The following is a 16237-nucleotide window of genomic DNA, read 5'->3' on the forward strand; positions in this document are numbered from 1 at the left end:
ATGCTGTTGACATTTCCGAATGCTAAAAGCGGGCTTGCAAAAAAAAAAAAAAAAAAAAAAAAAGATTCAAAATTCCTCACAATTAATAAAAACAGTGCAATGCAATCTCAGAATATTATGCAAACCTGCAATAATAAAATATATTTAATTACACAAATATACTTGATAATATAATACAAATATAATATGATTTTAATCTTCTTTTATAAATCAATGTCTTTGCTGCTGACCTTCGATGATCCAATTTAACCATACTAACAAGCAAAGGTTTTTTTAAAACAACAGTGCCTGTATAGGCGTGCTGTGAATTTGCATTTCTTTCAGTCTGAGGCTTATTCATTTGCCAAAATATATATATTTTTGTTATTAAAAAACAAATAAGTGGAAGACATCTATGGACTGCTATTCTAGTTGTAGACTTGCCCTTGACACTTTACTGCACCATCAATACTGTACCATCAAAATGTTAATTCATGACATACTGTATGACTGCACTTGATAATAGGAAATAAAAGAAAAGTTCAAAAAAAAATAAAAAAAAATAAGCAAGTAACACAAAACAACATTGCTTTCAATAAAAAGTTACTAAGTGACGCACTTACTTACTTTTTAGGGAGTGACACAATATTTTACAATAATAATATAAGTTTCACAATAATATAAGTTTCCCCAACGCTGCTTACTGTAGTAGCCTAATAACAGTAAATTATGCATAATTATATGCAACTAGCCTAAACAGAACCTCAAACCTAACCCTATAGTAAGGCCTGCATGCTGTTGTTAATTAATATTACCGTAAAATAAACTATGTTCAATGATCTGTCCGGTTACTTAAATATCATCTTTATTATATTTACATTGATGTTAATTTACAAAGCCTATAGCTTTAGGAAACCTTTCCTCTCATTTTCAGGAAATTGAAAGTTAAGACCTTGCGTAACAGGGAGGCTGTTATTACTTGTATATCACACATTGCTGCTGCTGCTGCTGGGAGCTGAAGCAGAGAGTCTCGCATTTACTGCTGCGCACGCACACACTGTGACACTCTTCATTTATCGGGTAAAACTTGTGATATGCAAATAATCTAACATTTTTGTATAATACATTTGATTTACATGGTATTTACATTGTTCAAAGGTTTGTCCCTTTGGAAGATTGGTCTTTTCTCGATGCAAGGGCGGCGGCTGAACCCCAGACAGTGCAGAAGAAACTCGACAACTGTGAGTTTGTTTGTTTAATCCCAAGATCGCAATCTCCGTACTACTCAAATACACACGATATTATTCCTAAATGACAACAATTCAACTGTGTCTATTAAACCTTTGACAAGTAGGCCGATGATCACACATTCAAACTTTCAGATATGCATTTTGCTAAGTTACCGTTAGCTTCACAAACAGGCTTTTCAACCACACAGTCGTTATTTCTGTCTTACAATAGCTATTGACAGCTTGCACACCGTCAGACCCAGGGAAATACATTATTTATTTATTTCAAATAATACAAATTTCTAACATTTAACTTTTTCTTCGCGCCAAATATCTGGATTCCAACTAGCTGCACCCTTTTTATGTTATTACAAAAATGGTTAAATCGCTATCTATGACGCATTTAAGAAAGAAACACGTCTAAACAGAGATGACAGGACGCCGTAACAACTTGACACTTTTGTGGTTTGACAGAGAATTAACTCTAATCTCAGGTTGTAGATACAGGACTCATTGTGATTTCTCTTCCTAATATGGTTGTTATCAGGATTTGGGTTGGATCTCTCTCTCCTGATTTGTTTTTGGTCCTTGTACCAAATGGCAAACTTCCTATGCTCTTACAGTAACCTACAGTCTTGTGGACTTAAAATTAGGGTTGCCAACTTCTGGAAAGGAAAATAAGGGACAATATATAAAAAATATATAGAAAAAATACACACATACTCACATACTTAACCGCAAATACTTAAATTGCATGCTCTGTGTGATACAGAACAAATATTTTTTGTCCCTTAATTTCATATAAAGAACCACTATAGTGCATGTCATTTAAGTATCTGCGGTCAAGTATGTGTAAAGGTTCTCAGACATAAACACATTTGGGTCATTCCGTGTCAAAATCAAACAAATTTCAGAAGTTTTCTCGGCTCAAATTTTTTATTTTGTTAAAAGAAAAATTCTGAAGAAAAGACAATGAAAGAAAGAAAAGCCAAAATGAAAGAAAGCCAAAATATTAGCCTAAATGTGATGGATGTATAACAGTAATTTACTGTTTTGTTGAAGGGGGTCAGAATGATCATCTGTTTTCACCTGAGATTTGGAGTTTAAAAATGACTTTATACCAGCATCATTATTTTATTTTTACACAGAGATTGGTAGATCTATTAATGAAACCTTTTGACTTTAGCAATCTTTGATTCATTATATTGCAACGGTGAAAGTTCAAAAAATGTGCAAAGCAAAAAACAAGATGCATGCCTGTAACTCGCATTAAATATATCTTAATATCCTTTAAGATTCTAATTCTTAACTTTTCTTTTTGTTTCTTCATTTTTAATGCCCAATGTGCTTAATTTCCAGAGATAAAGGAATCTCAATGACAATGTGGCTCCATGAGAAAATTAGTAAACATTTTCAATGGTCGCACATTTTCTGAAGAACAAATAATGTTGAAAATGTATCTTGTTTTTCAACACAATTGAACATACCTGAGTGCCATAAAAAGTATTTTTCCAAAGTTTGTGTGACTGTTAAGGCCCTTGCACACTGAGTCCGAAATTTGCATCCGAAATTTTCGCACGTTAAAAAATAAATACGACCTCATGTTATGTCAATCATCAAAAAATTAAAAGCTGCTTTGAAACAAAAGCTGCTTTGAAACAATCTACATTGTATAAATGAAGATGACTTGACTTGACTTGACGCTTTGCACACTGCCACCGAAATTTCCATCCGTCATTAAAAAATTGTCACAAAATGCCCGATAAAAGTATTAAAGATATCTCAATAGCCTTCTTTATTCTCATTCTTAATAAACTTTTGTTTTGTAATAATTGTAAAGGCCCTATATGGTTCAATCCCATATAATGTTAAGGTTGTTGAATTTTACCTATTTTCTACTAGCTTGGAAATCCAGACCTAAATCTGTTAGATTAATGGTCTGGCGTCGACTAATGAAAATCGGCCAGCTCGAGGGGCGAGCCAACCATTTGAAAATCTCACTGCACGCAATTGGATAACACTACGACCAATCACAACAACACGCTCAGCTATCAGCGGAGCTACCTGGTAGATTAGACTCTTGCCGTATCCGGTCGGCAAAACAGCAAAAACGTCCTTCTTGCAAAGGAGCGATTCGAGCGGCGTCTTCTGTTCCTGTTTTAGATAAAAAGCCAAGTCTAACTCGTTCATTGTAGGGGCCAAAGCCGTTTCAAACAACTGGTGTTCATCCATAGCCATCTTGCAATGTTTACTAATGACTTTGACGTCGCAGCGCTGTCGTCATCTGTTTAGCTCGCCTCTGCCGCCTATATCACGTAACCCGATGTGATTGGTGCAGCTCAGATCGAGGGGCATATTTAATGAGCTTCATTACTCGACACCAGAGTAACTCACTGAGCAAATTCAACTCAAATTCACGAGAACTCTGGATTACCAGGGTAATTTTCTACACCAACGGATATTAAATGTTCTCAACCTCTATTTAAAACGATAAAACTTAGTCAGGAAGATACATAGATGGCATAAAATTTGAAAGCATAACTGAACGTCTTTGAAATTTTAGCCAATAAAGACTTTTTTAAACAATGGCACTTAAGATTTTTAACTAAATGTTGTTGCAACCAGGCCTATGCTATGACATGAATAAATGAAAATGCATATTTTTCAGAAGTAAGCTATGGGCTGCTTTTGGTGCTTAAAGGAACACGCTGACTTTTTGGGGCTTTAGCTTATTCCCCGTATCCCCCAGAGTTAGATAAGTCCACACATACCCTTCTCATCTTCGTGCGTGCCGTAACTCTGTCTGACGCCCCCACCGCTAGCCTAGCTTAGCACAAAGACTGGAGGTAAATGGCTCCAGCTAGCATACTGCTCCCAATAAGTGACAAAATAACGCCAACATTTTCCTATTTACATGTTGTGATTTGTATAGTCACAGCGTGTACAAATAACAAGGTCACATGAGACACAGCCATCTTCTAACCGTATACATACTGGGAACTATATTCTCAGAAGGCGAAGCACTGCTACTTGGGCAGAGTGATAGTAGTTGGGCGCAGAAGTAGCAGTGCTAAAGTTCAACAACTTTATTCTTGTACAAACAGATGTTGAATTAAGCAATACATAAAGTAGGGCCTATTGAATGAAAATGTTCATGAAACATCTGTGTATTTGGCTAATATTGCATTTATTTCACTTCAGTTATGTAAAAACGACTGTATTGTTCATGCCTACCCTATACAAACAATATATAAAAATATTATTTTTAAATCATACCCTCATTGGGTGCTGAGCCCACATTATATTGAAATCCTAGAATTTCCCCTGAATTGAAGTCTTTAGGATTGAGTCATTGGATCATTTATTCAAACCAATTATTCAAACCAATAATTTTCCAAATAATTCATTCAAATTAATCAAATGTTTTTTTTTACAGATTGCAGCAATTAACATTTTGTCAGAGCCTCCAGTGAATTACATGTAATTTTGTTTAGTTGTCTATTTAGAATCGTGATCCCTATTTTAAAGGAGTCATAACCTAGTATTACCTTGGATACCTACTGCTGTATTATAGTCTTTCAGGCCCTTCTAAAAAAGAAAAGTGGAAAAAAAATAAACACAGAGCTCCTCAGACCCTTATTTCTGAAGGCATTATTGTCTCGCAAGATCTGATGCGATATTTTGGCTGTCGTGGACGGTCATTTTACTAATGCAAATGAGGGGCGCATTGATTGGTGGCAGGAAGGAGGGGGGTTGACAACGCAGGTAACGCTTTAGCATATCATTCCAAAATGACATCATGGCGCAAGTTATGAATGAACCCGACCTGGCCGCGACCGGCTTCCCGGCCAGTGTATAAGCGTTAGGCAATCAATATACAATAGCCGAATTCATGATGATCTCAGTCATTTGTTGTTTGCAAAGTAACGTTAACAGCCATTCCCCATGTTTACCTCGAAGCTAATACTCCCGCTAGCATACAATAGCCGCATTAGCAGTTAGCTGCTGTTTGTTACACACAGTAGAGCAATAAAAACTCAGTCTTACCGTTTCAATTTCAGGCAAGTCTCTGATGGTTGGAATTGCACCTTTTTCCAAACAGAGCTTCGAGGCCAACTTCGCCTGATATTGCCCCAAATTTGTGTATGATTCCTGTGTGAAATGTTTAGCACAGACTCCTAACGATAAGCCAGTTGAAAGGGTTGTTGGGACAGCGTCATTAAAAATGAATTTCATCCACTGGTCCCTGATAGTTTGGTCCATTTTTGGTAGAGAAAACACATTTACATGTTGTTTGTGGCAGTCAACCACAGAGCAACTCAGGTGTGTATTCGTTTCTCCATCTTTCTCGACTGAACTGAATATGAGGGGGAGAGGGGCGGGTTTCCCGCGGCATAGGTTTGCTGTGTCCATATATGGTATATCCTGCCCCGTCATGACGTCAAGACGGGGCTGAAATCAAAATCTCGTATTTGAGTGCGCGTGCACGTGCGCTGGTTTATTTACCCTGAGGTAAACAAACGCTTCACTTTTAAATATCGGCTTCCCGGCCAGTGTATAATCGTTAGGCAATCATAACATACATTGATTCTCGTGGAAAAGTGAAAATTGCAGGTTATGACTCCTTTAAACAAAAAACGAAAACGAATTCTGTAATGTCATTTCTAGATAATGAATGTAAGTAATCATTTGCCAAACTTTTTCTTTCTTTTTTTTAACTCTGGGTGACTTTTACCTTGCCATCGTTGTTTTTGCTGTGATTCAATGAGAATGTAATAACAGTCTCTCTTTAACTCTTACGGCAGCTAGGCGAGAAAGATGAAGAGGTAGATTCAATTGCAGTACTTTAATTTTATTCTAAAAAACAAAATTATTATAATCCAGAGAGAGGAACACTGGAAAAAAATTGAATTATGTTTTATTAATAAAGTTCGGGAGGAGCACGTTCAGATAATTAACACTGGTGGAAAGCATTCAGTTAATCAACCATAAGAGGTATATATACCGCAGACCTATCTCCGTTTGTTGACAGTTTATCAGCATCCCTCCACCACCCCTTCTCCACACTTCTAGATCGAATCACTTCTATACACGGGGGAGTACTTTGGGTTCGGGTCAAATTCCGAGCTCGGAGCCCCTCCCTGGACAGCACGCCAAATACGCATAAAGCTTTACTCCATCTAATTATATGTAAGCAGGGAACTGCACTAACCTTTTCCACTAGGTGCACTTGTGCTACTAACTTTTTCAGTTACTGGCGCAAAACATGATTTGGTCGCACAAATTATTTATAATAAGCCGCTCTGGATAATAATGAACAATAATGAAACTGTATTGCATACAGATGTGCTTTTTATTTTACTTGCCATCTTTTAAACCACATGCCTTCTTGTTTCGCGGGGCTGAAGCCAACTTGATGTGTTGAATGCTCAGAGCTCGTTATAAAACGTATTCTTAAAATACACATTTCTGTTTTAATAAATGCTCATAGTAAATCATAGCATATTGCCTAAAACATAAGGTAGGTACAAAAATAATCAGTGATACATTTGCGACCCATTAAAAATTAGGGTTGCAATGGCATTTCAAAAGGTCGCATATGTGACCATTTTGGTCGCAGTGTAGTTCCCTGGTAAGTGTGTGTGCGTGTGTACGTACCACAGATGAGAATCCTGCTGTTACGAACTGTTCCGAGATAAAGATCCAAATGCTGCTTTATTGGGCAATCCAGAAGCCTAGTCCATGTAACATGCAACACACCAGGGCAGAAAGCACAGGCAAACAGGGAAATCCAGGACAACAGCCAGAATATCAAAACTAAGACATGAGGAACCAGGATACGTGCTCAGAATTGCAGTGTAACATTGAACATACAAGACTTTACAAAGAATGGCGGAAAACACAGGGCTTATATTGGCCGGGTTAACAAGGATAATGAAACACAGCTGAATCTAATCACACATAATGAGTGCGGGCATTTGGTAATGGGAAATAAAAATTGGGATGAGATACTACAGGAGTCGAGAAGAGTGCCCTCTGGTGGAAATCAAGGCACTCCAGCTGGTGGATGTAACATATCTCCACGGTGGAGCAGGCGACCACCACAATTGAGCAGACAGTTCTGAAGGATTCTAATCTATGAGCCATCTTGCCACTGATTGTGATTCAGCTTCAATGATGATGATGGCGCCGGTGTGTGTGGCTTGCCGTCCGTTATCTGTTATACTTTCTCGTCTTTTTGTTTTAACGTGTTTTGTGTCCGCTATTTTACAAAATGTTTCATCACTTTTAACATACGATCGTCAAACGCTGCTTGATATCAAAGACATCACTGAAGAGCTATGCCATGACGTTCAGTGTGGTACTCAGTTTGACTCTACTTTGGTGACTATACCTGACTATCTGCGCTGCCTCCACTGTCCTTTGCCTGGAAGAAAGCGCCGCAAAAGACGGGGAAGGCGCGGAGGTGTTGCGGTCAAGTTCAAGCTCCATCTGATGTCTGAATCGGATTTCCTGCATCGCGCTGGCCTTCGCGCTTACATGGCAGGGTGCGGCCGCTACGTTGTAGGGCATTCGCTGGAACGACTGCGTGTATGGAATACACCGATTGTAGGTGATCCGCTGGATCAACGTCCAAAGAGCCGCTCACCCCGTCTGCGCCGCGGCGGCGTTTGCGCCAGTCACCTTCGTTCGTTATGCCGGGCTACAGAACGGACCGTCGAGTCGCGGCAGATCAGGATGTCTTTGATCAATGCCAGGTCAGTGGCTAATAAGACGGTGATCCTCAATGACTTTTTTACTTCACGCAGCCTAGATTTTCTATTTATCACGGAAACTTGGCTTACTCCAGGGGATAGGAGCCCTCTTTCTGAACTGGTACCAACTGACTGTTCATTTTTTAACTCTCCTCGTTCTGTGGGCCGAGGGGGAGGACTGGTCTCTATTTTTAAACAGAACTATTGCTGTCGGATGTTAGCGACTGATGTTTACTCGAGTTTTGAATTGCAATCATTTGTCTTGGAATTGGATAACCCAGTGGCGATCTCTGTTATTTATCGTCCGCCTAAACCTCATAAAGATTTTATCAATGAGTTTTCTGACTTTCTAGGGGGAATTATCCCCAATTTTGATAGACTGTTAATTATTGGGGATTTCAACATACATGTGTGTTGTCCAGCTAATTTATTAGCCAAAGAATTTTTGAGCCTTATTGACTCTTTCGATTTGGTACAGCTTGTGAATTCTCCTACTCATAAACAGGGTCACACTCTTGATTTGGTGCTTTCACATGGCTTGACAGTAGAAATTAGAAATAGAAGATCATGCTATTTCTGATCACAAGCCTATTACAGTACTTTCAGAGTGCCCATTTGTTTTAATATCACAAGACCCACTAAGGCTGTTCGATTGTCTCGTAAAATCACGCCGACTACTTGTACTGAATTTACAGCTGTTTTTAAGGAGGTGTTTCAATCATCTGACTTATTTTGTGATAACTGGAGTGGTGCAGATTTTCTTAATCATTTTTATACCACCTCCACTAATATTTTAAACTCTTTGGCTCCCTTAAAAGCCAAACAACACAAACCAAAGTCTGAGCCCTGGCTCAATGATGATACCTGTGCTCTTCGGTAGGTCTGCAGAAGGGCCGAAAGAAGGTGGAAAAAAGACAAGCTGCAAGTCTCATATGAAATACTTAGGGACAACCTGATACAATATCAGAAGGTGGTGAAAATGGCAAAGTCTAAGTATTTTTCAGATTTGATTGAAAAACATAATCACAACCCAAGAGCTCTTTTTTCCATCATAAATGCTGCTGTTAACCCCTCTGTTGGTCTTTTCCCCACAGAGTCTCTGGCTATGTGTGACACATTTTTAAAATTCTTTGTGGATAAGATAAGTAATATTAGGCAAAATATCTCCACTGTATCTCTTGAGTTTTCTGTCCCGCCAGTTTGCACGGGTCTTTTGAGTTATTTTGAGCCTGTAACTCTGCCCGATTTACAAGATATTGTAGCCAAGCTCAAACCCTCAGGATCTCCCTATGACGCTCTTCCCCCACGGTTTTTTAAACAAATTTTTGAGGTGATTGGGCCCATTGTTCAAAAGATCGTGAACAGCTGTCTTGTAGCAGCAACGGTACCAGATGACATGAAGCATGCAATTGTACATCCACTTCTCAAAAAGCCAAATTTAGATCCGGCAGTTCTGACAAATTTTAGGCCAGTCTCAAATCTTTCTTTTATATCTAAGATTTTAGAGAAAATAGTGTTTCATCAATTACAGAACTTTCTTAATGAAAACAAGATATTTGAGGTGTTCCAATCGGGTTTTAAGAAATACCATTCTATAGAAACAGCATTGGTTAAAGTTTTAAATGATATTTTATTGACCCTTGATTCCGGCAAGTCTGCAGTGTTGGTGCTGTTAGATTTGAGTGCGGCGTTTGACACTATTGACCACTCTGTTCTAATTTCACGGCTGGAGCATTGGGTGGGCATTCGGGGAAATGCCCTTAAATGGTTTCAATCCTATTTGAGTAACAGAAGTTTTTCTGTTAATATTGGTGAGTTTACTTCAAATGCAGCGCCGCTTACGTATGGGGTCCCTCAAGGTTCTATCCTTGCTCCGATTTTATTTTCCTTATATATGCTTCCCCTGGGGTCGATTTTTAGGAAGCATGGCATCTCCTTCCATAGTTATGCTGACGATACCCAAGTTTATCTGCCCCTGGGATCAAATAACTTGGGTTTAGATAGTCTGTTGGCTTGTCTAGCAGAGGTAAAGGCCTGGATGTCGCTAAATTTCCTTCACCTTAATGATGGTAAAACTGAGATCATAGTTTTTGAACCATCAGAAGCTGCTAGCTCCCTTTGCCCAAATTTTGGCTCTTTATCTCCATGTGTGAAACCATTAGTGAAGAATCTGGGCGTGGTTTTTGATAGTGCTCTCAAATTTGACAAACAGATTAATACGGTAGTCAAAACCAGTTTTTTTCATCTTAGAGTTTTAGCCAAAGTGAAATCATTTCTTTCTTTTAAGGACTTTGAAAGGGTGATTCATGCTTTTATTTCGACAAGGCTTGACTATTGTAATTCCCTGTATCTGGGCACTAATCAAGCAACTCTTAACCGTCTGCAAATGGTGCAGAATGCAGCTGCCAGGCTCCTTACTGGTGTGCGCAAACGAGAGCACATTACCCCTGTTCTTAAATCTCTGCATTGGCTCCCAATCCGTTACAGAATTGATTTTAAAGTTGTGATGCTGGTTTTTAAATCCTTGAATGGATTGGCTCCTGTATACGTCTCTGATTTACTTTCCATCCACAATCCTGGAAGGTCTCTTAGGTCATCCAACCAGAGACTGTTAAATGTTCCGAAAAATGTCAGATTAAAAACGAGAGGAGATCGAGCCTTTGCCGTTGCTGCACCAAAACTTTGGAACAGCTTACCTGTTTTTATTAGAACTGCCTCTACACTACATGAGTTTAAAGCTAAACTCAAAACCTATTATTTTTCTCTGGCTTATAATTGTAGCTGATTTGTGCGGTGTCTGGTATGTTCTGTGTTTTGTCATGTTTTCTTATGTAGTAAATGATGTTAATGCCAATGTTTTGTGCAATAATGTACAGCACCTTGGTCAACAATCGTTGTTTTTAGTGGTGCTATATAAATAAAGTTGAGTTGAGTTGAGTTGAAGACCCCCATGGTGGAGCAGAAGTCCAGCACAGTTGAGAAGACTGATCTGAAGACCCCCATGATGGAGCAGAAGTCCAGCACAGTTTAGCAGACTGGTCTGAAGACCCCAAGGTGGAGCAAAAGTCCTACACAGTTGAACAGACGGGTCTGAAGACCCCCATGGCAGAACATAAGTCCAGCACAGTTGAGCAGACAGGTCTGAAGACCCCAAAGGCAGCGCAAAAGTCCAGCACAGTTGAGCAGACAGGTCTGAAGACCCCCACGGCAGAAAATAAGTCCAGCACAGTTGAGCAGAGGGGTCTGAAGACCCCCACAGCAGAGCAAAAGTCCAGCACAGTTGAACAGACGGGTCTGAAGACCCCCACAGCAGAGCAAAAGTCCAGCACAGTTGAACAGACGGGTCTGAAGACCCCAGCGGCAGAACATAAGTCCAGCACAGTTGAGCAGACAGGTCTAAAAGACCCCCACGGCAGAGCAAAAGTCCAGCACAGTTGAGCAGAGGGGTCTGAAGACCCCCACGTTGGAGCAGAATACCACTACAGCAGAGCATACAGGACTGAAGATGCCCATAGTTGAGCAGACAGGGCTGGTGAAGCTGGAGGCACTGAAGACCACCAAAGCGTATCTGATGACCACCACGGTGGAGCAGGCAGAGCTGGTGGCCACCATGGCAGAGCTGAAGACCACCAAGGTGTAGCTGAGGACTACCAAGGCAGAGCTAGTGACAACCAGGGCAGAACAGAAGACCTGAGGTGAAACTGAGGACCACCTTGGCAGAGCAGAAGACCATCAAGGTGTAGCTAAGGACCACCAGCGCAGAGCAGAAGACCACCAAGGTGTAGCTGAGGACCACCACGGTGGAGCTGAAGACCACCAAGATGTAGCTGAGGTCCACCAGGGCGGAGCTGAAGACCACCATGGCGGAGCTGAAGACCACCAAGGTGTAGCTGACGACCACCAGGGCGGAGCTGAAGACCCCCAAGGCGGAGCTGAAGACCACCAAGGTGTAGCTGAGGACCACCAAGGCGGAGCTAGTGACCTCCACAGTGGGGCAGAAGACCACCAAGGTGTAGCTGAGGACCACCATGGCAGGGCAGAAGACCACTAAGGCGTAGCTGAGGATCACTAGTGACCATCACAGTGGAGCAGAAGATCACCAAGGTGTAGCTGAGGACCACCATGGTGGAGCTGAAGACCACCTGGGCAGATCAGGCGGAACTGGAACAAAGGGCGCAGAGAGGTTAGGGTTGGCCTCTGGGGCCATGGTAAAACAGGCAGAGAGTTCCATAATGGCCTCTGAGGCCATAAAAGAGCAGGAAGGACATTCAGAAGAGATGTCTGTGACATTGCAAGCAGAGTCTTCAATCACAGCCTTCTTGGCCAAGACTGGTGAACTTAGAACAGAGTCTCTGGCTGAGACAAGACAAGCAGGGAGTTCCATTCCAACCTCGTGACAGGACAGACTGGAAATTCAGGGACAACCGCTGTGGTTGTGTCAGGGCATACAGTAAGTTCAGGAGTGACCTCCGGGATCGTATCAGGGCCAATAGAGAGCGCAGGGACGACTTCCTTGGTCGTGTCAGGATGGGTAAGGTATTCAGGAACAACATCCACAGTAATGACAGAACATTCACAGTCTGAACCTTGAAGAACCTCTGCAGTCGCAGTGTGTGGCCCAAATGCACATTATGGCAGTTGCCATCACCGGCAATGCAAACGACAGTGGTAGGAACTCTGGAACCACCAGACTTGAAAGGGCTGGGAGTACCGGGATGCCAGCCATTTAGTGTAGAGAAACAAGCCGATGGCACAAACGGAGAGAGACCCAAAGGCACTCGAGACATCAGATTGTCATAAGCATCACATATTGCCGCAGTAGCATCCTCTACCCCAGATACGGCTCTGACAAGGATTGCAAACACTGGTTTCCTACCACCGCCTATACATCTTGAGAACAGATTTGAAGTATTGATGAATGTAGATGAGGAATCTCAGAGCGCAGCCGAGCACAGGACTCTGATAGTGGGTGACTCCATAATCAGAAACATTAGCAGCAGGGATACAACTATGTGCTGCCTTCCACAAGCAACAACTTCTGATATAAACAGGGAACTTCAGAACATTATGTTGAAACTTAAGACTGCAAATCGACTTATCATTCATGTGGGGAAGAATGATGTTCATAAAGAGCAGTCAGAACTCATTAAGAAGGATTTCAATGAACTTTTTGAAACACTTAAAAAAACTGAAAGTTCAGACATTCATCAGTGGACCACTCCCAGCAAGAGGAACAAACAGGTTTTCACGGTGGTTTGGGATTAATACATGGCTGCAAAAAAACTCCAATATAAAAAGAGTGAACTTCATTGACAACTGTTTCAACAGGATGGGCACCACCCAAACAAACTTGGTTCAAGAGTGCTAAAGGACAATATCTACTTCTCCCTCCATCATCCTTCTGCACTGTGTGCCAATCCACTCAACCTGAATGGCACACACACACCTGGACACAGTATGAATGACCACAGGACTTCACTTCAGCACCTGAATGGACATGCTGTGGACAAATCACACAAGGACAATGATAACACCATGCAGCCACAACAACCTCTGCTCACGGACACAATCTAAGCTGAGTCCTGCCCACAGAGCTCACCACAGACAGACTGTGACATATTAGAACTGCTCCAAGATTCAGCACCCAAGGACAACTTCCTGGAAAACAGCCAGGGAAGCCAGGGCAGCATATAACAGCCTCTCGATAACACCAGAGCAACAGTCCCTCTCACCAGACACGTTATCCCTCTCTCCAGCATCTCCACTTCTGTGCTTCTCAGAGAAAATGGAAGAACTGGTGTACAGTGCTATGCATAAGTTTAGACACCCATGCTAAAGTTGACTAAAAAGAGGAATAAAAAATCATCTTTTGGAAATTGAACTTAATGCCTTAATTAAAAAAAAGAGGAAAAATCCAACCTTTAAGGACACCAATTTTCTTTGTGAATGAATAATGTATCGTAAATAAATAAATGTTCTTCCTTATAATACAGGGTGCATAAGTCTGGACACCCCTATGTTAAAATCCCATAGAGGCAGGCAGATTTAAATTTTTAAAGGCCAGTTACTCCATGGATCCAGGATACTATGCATCCTGATAAAGTTCCCTTGGCCTTTGGAATTAAAATAGCCCCACATCATCACATAGCCTTCACCATACCTAGAAATTGGCATGGTTTTATTTCAGTTAGCCTAAAAGCTGGTTTGATTTGCATTGAGAGATGATCTTATGGAAAGTACACCATGCCAATCTCTAGGTATGGTGAAGGCTATGTGATGATGTGGGGCTATTTTAATTCCAAAGGCCAAGGGAACTTTATCAGGATGCATAGTATCCTGGATCCATGAAGTAACTGGCCTTTAAAAAAAAAAATCTGCCTGCCTCTATGGGAATTTAACATAGGGGTGTCCAGACTTATGCACCCTGTATTTTAAGGAAGAACATTTATTTATTTACGATACATTATTCATTCACAAAGAAAATTGGGGTCCTTAAAGGTTGGATTTTTCCTAATTTTTTTAATTAAGGCATTAAGTTCAGTTTCCAAAGATGATTTTTTATTCCTCGTTTTAGTCAACTTTAGCATGGGTGTCTAAACTTATGCATAGCACTGTATGCTGGAACCAAACTTCGGCCTATGCCACAACGCCAGGGCCCACACCCTCCTCCATCTGCTCGAGGTGAACCAAAAACAACTGATACCAGCTCTCAGTGACAAAAAGTAAGACTGTTAAGTTAGCACTCTTAAACATCCGCTCACTTTAAAAAAAAAAAATCACTTCCAGTCAATGACTTAATAACCACAAGCAACCTGGATTTTATGTTTCTAAATGAAACATGGCTAAAAGTTAGCCTGGAAATCCAGACCTAAATCTAAAAGATTAATGGTCTGGCATCGACTAATGAAAAACGCCCAGCTCGAGGGGCGGCACCAAGCATGCATTTGAAAATCTCACTGCACGCAGTTGGATAACACTATGACCAATCACAACAATAAACCCCATACGCTTAGCTACCAGCGGAGCTAACTGGTAGATTATACTCTGACCATATCCGGTCGGCAAAACAGCAAAAACGTCCTTCTTGCAAAAGAACGATTCGAGCGGCGTCTTCTGTTCCTGTTTTTGATAAAAAAGCCAAGTCTAACTCGTTCATTGTAGGGGCCAAAGCCGTTTCAAACAACTGGTATTCATCCATAGCCATCTTGCAATGTTTACTAATGACTTCAACGTCACAGCGCTGTCGTCATCTGTTTAGCTCGCCTCTGGCCCGCCTATATCAAATAACCTTATGTGATTGGTGCAGCTCAGATCGGGAGGCATTTTTAATGAGCATCATTACTCGACACCAGAGTAACTCGCTGAGCAAATTCAACTTGTGCTCTCGCGAGAACTCTGGATTTCCAGGCTAGCTAGAAGACAGCTGCAGTGCAACAGTCCTCAATGAAACATCCCCTCCTAATTTTACTTTTATTAGTGTCTGCAGAGCTGTTAAGAGAGGTGGGGGTGTAGCTGCTTTTTTTAAAGATGCGTATCAATGTAAGCAAATATCATTTGGGAATTACCCGTCTTTCGAATATCTGGGTATTGTGTTAAAAGGTGCTCCACGCATTTTACTTATTACAGTACCTTGTCTTATTACATTATTTACTTATGAGGTACTTATTACATTATTTACAGGCCTCCAAAGTACTCTCCAGCCTTTGCTGAGGACTTTACAGAACTGTTATCAACAATTACCTCAGAGTTTGACTGTTTTGCCATTGCTGGAGATTTTAACATTCACATAGATAATGCAGAAAACAATATGGTAAAAGAAATCGAAACTGTTTTAAAAACTTTTGATCTGACTCAGCTTGTACACACAATCGTGGACACACTCTAGATTTACTTATCAGTAAGGGTCTAAATATTTTATCGACTGTTATTAACCCTTAAACAGGCAAGAGTAGAAAATGATAAGCAACAAATCATTTCATGTCATTTTTTTATATCATCTGGACTTAAGTAAATCATATCCAAAAGAATTTTTGAAAAATGTTATGTATTTTGGATTTTATGAGTTGTGACTTCCAGATCACATTGCCTGTTTAGGGTATAAAAAAAGGACCAAATCTATAACTGTAACTGCCATTGCATGTTTAAAACAATTATATCCTATACTTCAACTCATATAATGTTGACATATTATGTGTATTATCATTGCAAAACTTACAAACTCAAGATTCAGCCTGTGAAAACCGTTTTGAAATCGGACCTTGCGTTACTATAAAA

At 40.6% G+C, this 16237-nt stretch overlaps 1 protein-coding gene across 1 annotated transcript in view; it reads left to right on the forward strand.

The window, feature by feature from the left end:
- The first annotated feature begins 934 nt into the window (after positions 1–934).
- The window catches only part of LOC307169844 (sterile alpha motif domain-containing protein 9-like), a 41132-nt gene continuing 25829 nt past the window's right edge, over positions 935–16237 (forward strand). The window contains exons 1-2 of the mRNA XM_079890686.1: positions 935–1059; positions 1138–1220. The gene's annotated coding sequence lies outside the window, so the exon portion shown is untranslated. The remainder of the gene's footprint in view (positions 1060–1137; positions 1221–16237) is intronic.

Source organism: Squalius cephalus, assembly GCF_949319135.1.
Source record: "Squalius cephalus genome assembly, chromosome: 1".
In the NCBI taxonomy this organism is placed as follows: domain Eukaryota; kingdom Metazoa; phylum Chordata; class Actinopteri; order Cypriniformes; family Leuciscidae; genus Squalius; species Squalius cephalus.